General features: G+C 36.4%; 1 long non-coding RNA gene across 1 annotated transcript; it reads left to right on the top strand.

Moving 5' to 3' along the window:
• The first annotated feature begins 5,695 nt into the window (after positions 1 to 5,695).
• Positions 5,696 to 8,097, top strand: LOC121204976 (uncharacterized). Its single transcript, XR_005900175.1, has 3 exons — positions 5,696 to 6,198; positions 6,289 to 7,229; positions 7,318 to 8,097. It is a non-coding gene; the product is annotated as an uncharacterized lncRNA (long non-coding RNA).
• The last annotated feature ends 2,578 nt before the right edge of the window (positions 8,098 to 10,675 follow it).

Below are 10,675 nucleotides of genomic sequence, written 5' to 3'. Positions count from 1 at the left end.
ATTTTTTGGTACTCCGGTATTTGGTCGGTGGTTTCATTCACCACTTCCTTCAATTAAGTAGTTTAAAATGTTATCCATATCTATGTTGTTAAAATTAGTTAAAGAAAATCACTATCATAGTATGGAACATTGTAAAAATCACACATTTCCCAAGGAATGAAATAAACCTCTGTATCCCTTATTGTTACAGTTTCCCAAATAGCCTTATATGGTCTCATAGACTATTGATCATTAAAGGATGTAAAGAACTCTTAAACAACCGGGATAACAACATTTTTTTTCGGGGTAACACAAAAGCGTTCCCATGTATGGTTCGGAACTAGCATCCAAATTTCTTTATAAAGAACCATCGATGGTTCAAAACCCTTTTCTTGAATGAATGTCTTCCCTTGTAATTCTAAAAAATATTTTTAGACATTTAGGTTTGGAAATTTTGAGGGGGTTTTCGACCACTGGTGGCGCTTATTCACTAGTTATTCTAGACTTTCTAGGAGGCATTTTCAGTAATATTTTTTACTATAAGAAATAAATCAAGCAATATATTTCAAGGAAACCAAAGAACAATGCAATAGAACAATAAAAGTTAAATAGAAACCTTTAACCTCGATTGAATGCGTGGGATTCCTTGTGAGAGTTTGTTGCAAGTCATTTGTTGATGTAGAGTTTTCTTCCTAAACAAACTAAAAACAAAAGAAAAACAAGAAAAGATTGCAGAAAAAGATAAGTGGTTTTTTGATATTTGAAGAAGTTGGGGACGTTTTAGAGTTAGAAAGGGTTTAGGAATAGTTTAAAAATGTTTTAGTTATAAAAATATTTGAAGAAGCTGGGGAGGTTTTAGAGTTAGAAAGGGTTTAAGAATAGTTTGAAAATGTTTTAGTTATAAAAATATGGGTATTTTTAGGTTAAAGACTGGGTAAAATAAGGGTTAAAGTCGGTGAGTTGCACAACAGGTTGATCGATCTTGTAGAAAATTGCAGCGATGTCACGACATAAGGGTTCTATGTCACGATACCCTTAGTAGGCTATTGATGTCATGACATTGGGGTTCGATGTTGCGACACACCTTGAAGTTTTTAGAATTTGGGGCTACTAATTCTTTTGTTGCGACACTAAGGTGCCATGTCGCGACATCAAACTTAATTGTTCGACTTTTCGAGGTGTTGCAACATGGAGGTCTCGTGTGTAACACCCCATACCCGTATCCTACACATGACAGAATATGAGGTGTTACCTCACTTAGACTCATGCTTACAACCATATCTAAGTCTCCAAGACTTGGACAAATCTAAAACTTTCTCAAACATATCAACATATCCTTAATATGGGCCTTCGAGGCCCAAAACACACATCGTAAATCACTCGAAACCAACTTGGATACTTTTGCCAACTATAGAAAAATGTCACTTGACATAGGGGCACACGCCCGTGTGAAAGGGGTGCACGCCCGTGTGGCCATTTCAACATGGTCGTGTTGATGGCCCGTGTGGCTCACACGGCCTAAATAATATAGGGACACGCCCGTGTCCTTCACTCGTGTGGAGTTTATTTTAAATGCACACCTACAGGGGTTTTCACACGGCCTGGCACACGCCCGTGTACCTGGCCCATGTCCTTCACACGGCCATGACATGCCTGTGTCCTAGCCCGTATACAAAAACATGGACATTTTGTTTTTGACGTCAGCAACCCCAAAATGTCCCACGGCCAAGGCACATGCTCGTGTGCTAGGCCGTGTCCCTCACACGGCTGAGACATATGATTGTGTCTTTACCAGTGTGCTTATTACCATGCATACTGACTTGAAATTTTTACGTGCAGGGGACACACGGCTGGACAACACGCCCATGAGGCTGGCCACGTGTGTCTACCCGTGTGGACAATATAAGGCTATTTATCAAGCCTCTTTGCCACCCTTACTTACACAACCTACATAATAACCACCAAATCCAATATAAGACTATCTCAAGCAACCACAATAGACAACATTCCATTTACACATTTTACTTAACCATGAAAATAACATCATTCCATACAAATTAAAATGAACATTAGCCATCATTTGGGGCTTAATACAAAATGAGGGATTTATCCTAAGCCAACACATTTGGCCAAGTTAATATTAACACAAATATAAGACTAGTTCTCTATACATGCCATATTCAAAAATATAAATCAAACTATACCGAATACTTCGATTGATAGTGTGATCGATATCTCTTACTTCCTTTGATCTTTGAGCTAACTAGGCGGCACTATAAGAAAAAGAGAAAGGAGAGGGAGTAAGCATAAAGCTTAGTAACTTGCTTATAAATAAATGTACAACAACGATTTTACCATTCATTAACGTGATCATAACACAAAAGTAGGCGCAAGCATAGCTTACTCATCACTATCCATATAAATCTCATAGCATATATCGACTTTACATCTCATACATTTCAAATAGGTACCTGTACCACTCACAATACGGTTATACCATGCTCATTAACTTAAAGTCATACTACTCACCGTTGAACCATTCAGAACACTACTGGATATTCATTAAGCCTCAAATGTGGGTAAGGTGCCGATGCCATGTCCTAGACACGATCTTACACTAGCTTATATTTCATGTCGATGCCATATCCCAGACATGGTCTTACCCCGACTATCATCTCGTAGCCGATGCATGTCCCAGACATGTCTTACAATGACTTACGTGTCGAGGCTGATGCATGTCCTAGACATGTCTTACACTAGCACTTGTCTCAATGCCGATACCATGTCTCAGACATGGTCTTACACTGGCCCTCATAATATGGCTAATGCATGTCCCAGACATGTCTTACACTAGCCCACAATAAACCATATGTCATGGCATGAATATCCGATGTATTTCCTAGGTTCGAACGATAACTCTACTATCTCTATTATCATCATACTTTTTCAACTTCAAAATCAAGCAATTCCTGCTATATTAATTCAAATGCAATTCAACACATATACATTAGTGATGCAGTTGTATTATTTACACACAACTTACCTCGGTTTACAAAATGTGGCGACTAGCCGATTTAGTCAGTTTGCTTGGCTTTCTCCCGGTCTAGGTTCAGACTCGGTATTTCTTGATCTATAATTACAAAATGCACTTATTAAGTCACTTTATCAACCTAAGCACTCAACAATTCACAATTGGACTAAATGACCATTTTGCCCCTAGACTTTTGCAAAATGACCATTTTACCCCTCGGCCCAAAAATCAATTTTTTTTATCAAATTTATTTATTTCTCAAGACTAGCCGAACCTCTTTGACTATTATAGCAACTCCAAATTCCCACTATTTCACACATTTATTATCTATTTTACAACCTATGCACCTTAGTCCTATTAGGTGTTTTCATGCTAACACCTTTCACAAAAGTTGTTTATAAGACACCTAAGACTCATTTTCTTCCATAAAATTTCAGAAAACACTCTAAATACTCTCATGGTCAAACCTTAAACTCTTAATCATTTTGCAACATAGACCCCTCATTTGAAAGCTCATGCTTCAAGGGTCTCAAAAATATAAAAATCTTCGAGAAAAAAAAATGTAAAACACTTACTTGCAAGAGTAATAAGTTGCTAAAATTTTTGAAGCTCAAGACCCCCAAAAAATGGCTGACAAATCGATGGAGAAGAAATGGGGAAGTAGGATGATATCATCTTTCTTTTATTTATCCAATTAAGTCACCAAACCACCTAAACCTTTGACTTTTTGACCAATTTGTTCCCTGTGGCTGGCCAAGCTCTTAGGAAAGGGTCTAATTTCCCTTTAAAGACCCCCCAATTTTTATTCTCTAGCTATTTGACACCTTTAGCTATCAATTTAGGACTTTTGTACTTCATGTGATTTAGTCATTTTTCTCAATTAGGCTTCCAAACTCTAAAATTGGCTCACCAAATTTTTCACGTACTCTTAAAAACATGCTAATACATCAAAATAATAATAAAATAATTTTCCTGACATCAAATTTGTGGTCCCGAGACCACTATTCTGACTAGGCCCTAAATCGGGCTGTTACATCGTGTTGCTACACCGACTCTGTTTTGGCCCTTCTTCCAGAATTTCAAAGTGTTCAGAATAATATATCTTCAAACATTTTAAATAAAATTAATTCCTAAGCTACCCGTCAGTCTATTTAAATGCAATAATATAAAAAAATTAACTCAGTTTAAAAAGATGTCATGTATTGCTGCCAGATTCGCCTGTCAGCTCTGTCAGTGTATACATAGATGTGCCTTTAATCCATTTTCTATCTATATTAGTCCAGCATTTATCATGCCACTCTACTTTGTTTCGTTTGTCCCACTCTTTGAATCTGTTCTTTTGACTTACACTAATCACAGAAAATACTTTTTCCCACTTAAGATAGTTAAGGGTTTTTATAGATTTTTCATAACATAATTTCCCTAAATTTTCCTTGTTTCCTTTATTTTGTTGGTGACTGTATTTGATGATCTCATTCTCACCATTGATTTTCATGATTAACTCATTATTTTCAAGATCGATGGTGGACCTAGATACCTAACAGGATGGGTATCTCACATTTTTCCTCAAAATCCAAAATTATGAAATCAATCATATGATAAAACTACGCACCTTAACCAACAAATCTTCAAGTACCCCTTTCGGTTGTACCAAAGATCTATCAGCTAATTGTAGTGTGATATGTGTGTTTTTAAGTTCCCCTAACCCAAGTTTCTTGTATATTGATAAAGAAATTAAATTTATACTAAATCCTAGATCACATAAGGCCTTACTAAAGTGAATGTCCCCTATCTCTATAAGAATTGTAAAACTCCCCAGATCTTTTAGTTTTTGGGGTATCTGTTTAGAAATTATCGCACTACAATATGCGTTGATATTAATTTTTTCAAGTATAGTATAATTATAAATATATGTTAGAGCAACTACAAAATAGAACCCAACCAATACAACGTATAGCAGGCGAAAAATGGGAAGACTCATTCTTAGAAAATACATATATCGAGACTAAAGACTTGTACATCATAATAATGTGTGGTTTAATGTTGCAAATTTAATTCAAGATAGCTAAATATTTAGTTTAAGAAAAATTATCCCATACAAAGCTTATATAAAAATATTTAGACTTCACAAGCGAATTGAAAGTTTAGAATATATATAATAAAAATAAAAATAAAAAACAAATATATAAACAAATGAGACACTCTTCATATTTTAAATCATGTATATGAAGTCTAAAAACTCTACAAATTATGTATCAAATAATTACTAACATTAATTCAACTATCACGTTGTAGAATTAATTCAAGATCTTATGAAAGTTAAACCTATTAAACTAGTGTGAGACAATATTCAATTATTTTTATATTTATATTTTATAAATTAAAAAATTAAGTTGATTTAATTTCTTATTTTATTGCAGTTTTTTATTCTTATATTATTTTACCAATTTTAATCTTACAATTAATATGAAATTAAATAATGAGTTACAAAATATCAAAAAATAAAATAAAAACCACGTGGCGTAATTTGATGAAAGGGGCACGGTTGGGGGCATGGAATGTGGCAAAAGGTTTTTTGTTACATATTTTTGGAAAATTCAGTCATCACTCATGAATAATGCGAGTTTCAAAGTTGAGAAAATTTGATATATTACGAAAATTAAATCTTTTTTTTTATTGAAAAGACTAGTATTTATTAGGCATTTGGCTCAAAGTTGGAAAAATAAAGGAATACAGCTGGAACAAGTAGAAGAGACATGAAAAGACAAAAGCAAAGAGAAACCAAATGGCTAGAGAACAAAGAAACAAGAGTAGTAATGACACCGCCCATAGAAAAAACCATCAATGCAAAAAAAAACCAAAACCCACTCGTAGCCAGAGCCAAAAGATAAGCACAAAATACCAGTCGGAAAAACTTCTCCCTTCTTATAAAAGATGAAATTTTCAGATGATAGAACTGAGATATCAAACACTTTGAGACCAACCATGGAGAAACAAAAGAAACTTCTCCAGAATCAAAGCATTCTATAGCGAAAAGTGATGTTTTTGAGACCAAAGCGCTCAATCCTTTTCCACTATCTTTAATACCGAGTCAGGAACACCATCGACCCAAAGACCAGAAAACTGTCTTCTTCTCCCTTCCATCGCCAGAGTGGGGCTGCTCCATTATTCCGATGGGGAATGAATAGGTACGGCACTTCTTCAAAATATTTCTCCAGCATTCGAATATGGCTAATAATGGATCTAAGAATTGATTTGTCATCTTCTTTTGCCTTAAGTTTTTTGATAACCGTCATAGAGTCCCTTTCAACCACAAGACATCGAAAGCCCATTCGAGATGCAAAAAATAAAGTTCTTTCACATGCCCTTGCTTCCACCACGAACGCGTCAACAACATTTGTAAACAGATAAGTTTCCGCCCCTACTACTTTTCCTTCAGAATCTCTAGCTAGGACTGCAGATGGTGAAGTTTTAAAGTTACTTTGAAAAGTTGCATCAAAATTTAATTTGATAAAACCTAACTTTGGGAGCCTCCAAACTTCATGGCTAGGAAGCACAAAACACTTTCATTTTCTCTTTGCATAAATTAAGTTCTTGACCATAGCCTCGAATGAACCCTAACACTTCCTGCAAAGAAAAATTAATACCCTCATAAATCAACTTATTTCTTCTGTACCACAAAGCCCATAAGGAGATTGCAATATATTGTTTATTATCATCATCTGCTAAACAAAAAGTATTAACAAAGTGATTTTTGCAGCTCAAAGTGGTATCAACAGGGGCGATTCTGATTTGAAGAGATGCCCCAACACTCTGTAACATATCACAAGACCATAAGAGGTGGTTAGTATTCTCTGGTGCTACCTTGCAAAGGGGACAATCAACTCTAACACGCAAGGACCTTTGCTTCAGATTACAGTAATTAGGCAAAAAGTTGTTGAACAATCTCCATACATGAACTTTGATTTTTTTTGGTACGCGCATAGCCCATAAAGACCTGTAAAAATCCTTGTAACCCACATTATTAGGATTGATGTAATTTGTGTTTAGAAGATGTTCTGTAATTAAGACCCTGTATCCGCTTTTTACTGAGTATTCCCCTGAGCCCTCGTACTTCCAGACCAACGTATCCTCTGATCGAGCTCCAGATAATGGAATGGACAGAATACGATCAACATGCACAGCATCAACAATGTTATGAATCAGCTCCTTGTTCCAGGTACTGGTTTCAGCATCAATTAACTGGTCCACTGTCGTCCAGTTTGGTCTAATATTATGTCCTGATATTCTATTGTTTTCGATTCCAGGGAGAAAAGGGTCATTCCAAATATTGATGCTAGCCCCATTGCCAACTCGCCATAAAAGCCCATCTGCAATCAGATCTCTAGCACTGCAAATGCTCCTCCAGGTAAATGATGGGTAAGATCCAATCCTTGCCGATAGAATATCTAAATGAGGAAAATAACAGGCGTTAAGAACTTTGGCTAATAAACCGTTGGTCTGGGATAAAACACGCCAAATTTGTTTTGCTAATAAGGCTTTATTAAACAAGAACAAATTTTTAAACCCCAGCCCACCATCATTTTTCGGACAACTCAAAGCATCCCGACTACTCCAATGAATGCCTTTAGACAATTTATTATTAGACCACTAGAAATTGTTCATGATACCTTCAAGTTTATGACATAAAGTTTTTGGCAAAGCAAAACATTGCATCACATAAACTGGAATAGCCTGTAATACTGACTTAACAAATACCTCTTTCCCCCCATTGATAAGTAGCAAAGACTCCAGCTTGCAATACGTTTTCTGAAACGATCAATAAAATTAACAAAAACCCAATTCTTCTTCCGTCCAACCATCATAGGCAGCCCTAAGTATTTCTCTGGAGTTGATGCTAGCCTAACACCCAAAACATTAATAATTCTGTCTTTGACATCTGCTCGCCCCAAAATAAATCAGAGATTTGTCAAAATTCACCCTTTGACCTGAAAGTATCTCATATTCCTTGATAATATTTTGAACCACTTGAGCTTCCTCATTGGATACATCTCGAAAAAGTATGCAGTCGTCTGAAAAAAACAAGTGGTTTATAGATAATCTTTCCCTTCCAACAGAAGCACCCCTCATCAGTCCTTTCTCCTTAGCTTCGTTAATAAGGGTTGAAAAGCCCTCTACACAAATAAGAAAAAGGTAAGGGCTAAGAGGGTCGCCCTGTCTTAACCCTCTTGAAGGTGAGAACCACTCACTGTTCGACCCATTTAGGCTTACAAAACTAGAAACTGAACAAACGCATCTCATTATAAAAACAATCCAATCTATAAGAAAACCTAAATGAGTCATCATTCCTTCCAAGAAATCCCATTCAACGCGATCATACGTTTTACTCGTATCGAGTTTAAGCGCAAAATTCCCCTTCTTCACTTTCTTCTTCATTTTCATCGAGTGAAGGACCTCATAAGCAATAAGTACATTTTCCAAAATATGCCTTCCAGAGATAAAAGCTCCTTTATTTTCGTTAATGCAACTTCCCAAAATAGCACTCATTCGATGCACCAAAGTTTTCGCAATAATTTTATAAACAACATTGCAAAGACTTATGGGTCTAAAATGAGAAAGGTTCTTTGGTTTATCTACTTTAGGAATTAAGACTATTCGGGTTTTATTAATAGCTTCCATTTCATAATGCCCATTAAGAACAAATAAGCTATAGCTAGAAATTTCAGAACCAATAAGATGCCAGTACCTTTGGAAGAAAATTGCTGGAAAACCATCAATGCCTGGAGCTTTCAACGGCGCCATCATATTAACAGCATAAGTGATATCCTCTTCTGTGAATTGTTTAATTAAGAGAGCATTCATCTCAGTAGTGACTCTTTTCTCCACTAACCCAAAAAGACGATCGTCAAAGCCTATCTCAGAAGCCGAAAATAAGTCACCAAAAAACTTCGAAGCAAGATTAAGCATCTTCTCCGTCGTGGAAATCCTTTCACCATTTGCCACCTCTAATTCTTTGATTCGACCATGTACTTGACGTTGAATAGCTACTTGATGAAAATAACTCATGTTTCTATCTCCATTCTTCAGCCAATTGACTCGAGCCCATTGTTCCCAAAAAAATTCTTCTTGGTCAGCTTCTAAATTGAGGCCCAATTGAATATCTGTGATCTCAGCAAGAATCTCATCAGTTGGATCCCAGTTGTAAAGACAGTTTAGCCTATTTTCAAGATTCATTCGTTTATTTTTTCGCTTTCTAATACTGTGCCGACTCTAACTTTGAAGCTGTTGTCCCAATTTCTCCAGTTTATCCGAAACACTTCCAGAAATATTCACCTAGCTTCTTTTAATCTCCTCATCAAAAGAATTTCCTAGAATCCAGTTTGCCTCAAAACGAAAAGAATTTTCACCATACCATGGAATTTATTTATGCCTTCCCATAGTATCCATTAAAATCGGAAAATGGTCTGAGAAAGAATGGGGCAGATGTTCTAATTGATAATTGGGACAAATATTAATCCAGCTCATCGATGCAACACCTCGATCCAGTCTCTCCCTTATGTTGGTTGACAAAAATCATCCTCGTTCCCACGTAAACCATCTACCAACATACCCTAGATCATTAAGTCCACAATCTTCCAATGTCATTCTAAATTCTTGCATATTACATTCAGCTCGAAGCCTCCCACCCTTCTTTTCCAAAGAACTCGTGATTTCATTAAAATCCCCCATCACAAGCCAATGAGTCATTTGGTTTTGTCCCAATCGTCAGAGTATATCCCAAGACTCTCTCCTATTCCATTCAACCGGGTTCCCATAAAAACCCGTCAAACGTAAAATCGCATTAATCTCGTCATCTTGTATCTCAACGTTAATATGGGAGGAAGAAAAACTCTTTAGCTGGATCAAAGAATTTCCTTTCCAATCCAAAGATAGACCTTTTTTCGATCCTAAGGCCCCAATATCAATCCCATTTTCAAAACCACACTTCAATCTCACCGCTTCCATCTTTTTAGCACTTAATTTTGTTTCTGTAAGAAACAAAATTCAGGGATTAATGGCTTTCAATTTGTTTTTGAGCCTTTTAACAGTTCGTGATCTCCCCAAACCACGAACATTTCAACTAAGTATTTTCATTGCATTCGGCTGCTCTGTTCCCCAAAGCTAGCCGTTGAGTCAAGAAGTCATTCATCCATCTTGTTCCCTTCATCCATCGATAGTCCTTCTATTACCGTCTGCCGTTTTTTCCCTTCCAAATTAACTAAAGGGACATTTTCCTCCTCCAAAATTAGATCCGTGGGCCCCTCGCCAAAATCATCATTAATTAAAACCCCATTGTCCAGATTACGCCAGTTGTTGGTCTCTTTAAGAACAATTTGCTGATTTGATTTCAAAGAGATAAATTTAGGATTTGAAAATTGATTCCATGACCCCCCCTTAAATTATGCCCTAAATCATTCCCCTATTTATTACTTTGATTGTTGCCTTCCAAACTCTCGTTGCTCCACTATGAACCATCAGTCTGTCGGAGCCACTTACTCGCCATCATATTTCGCCGCCACGTTGCAGCACGCAACGATATGTCCCAACCAAAGATAATCTTGGCTGGTTCTATTCGAAGACGAAGTGGACAATAACTTTCACCATGCCCCAACTTGCCACAAATGA

Source organism: Gossypium hirsutum, chromosome A08, assembly GCF_007990345.1.
Source record: "Gossypium hirsutum isolate 1008001.06 chromosome A08, Gossypium_hirsutum_v2.1, whole genome shotgun sequence".
Classification (NCBI taxonomy): domain Eukaryota; kingdom Viridiplantae; phylum Streptophyta; class Magnoliopsida; order Malvales; family Malvaceae; genus Gossypium; species Gossypium hirsutum.
This window is presented reverse-complemented; position numbering and strand designations above follow the sequence as displayed.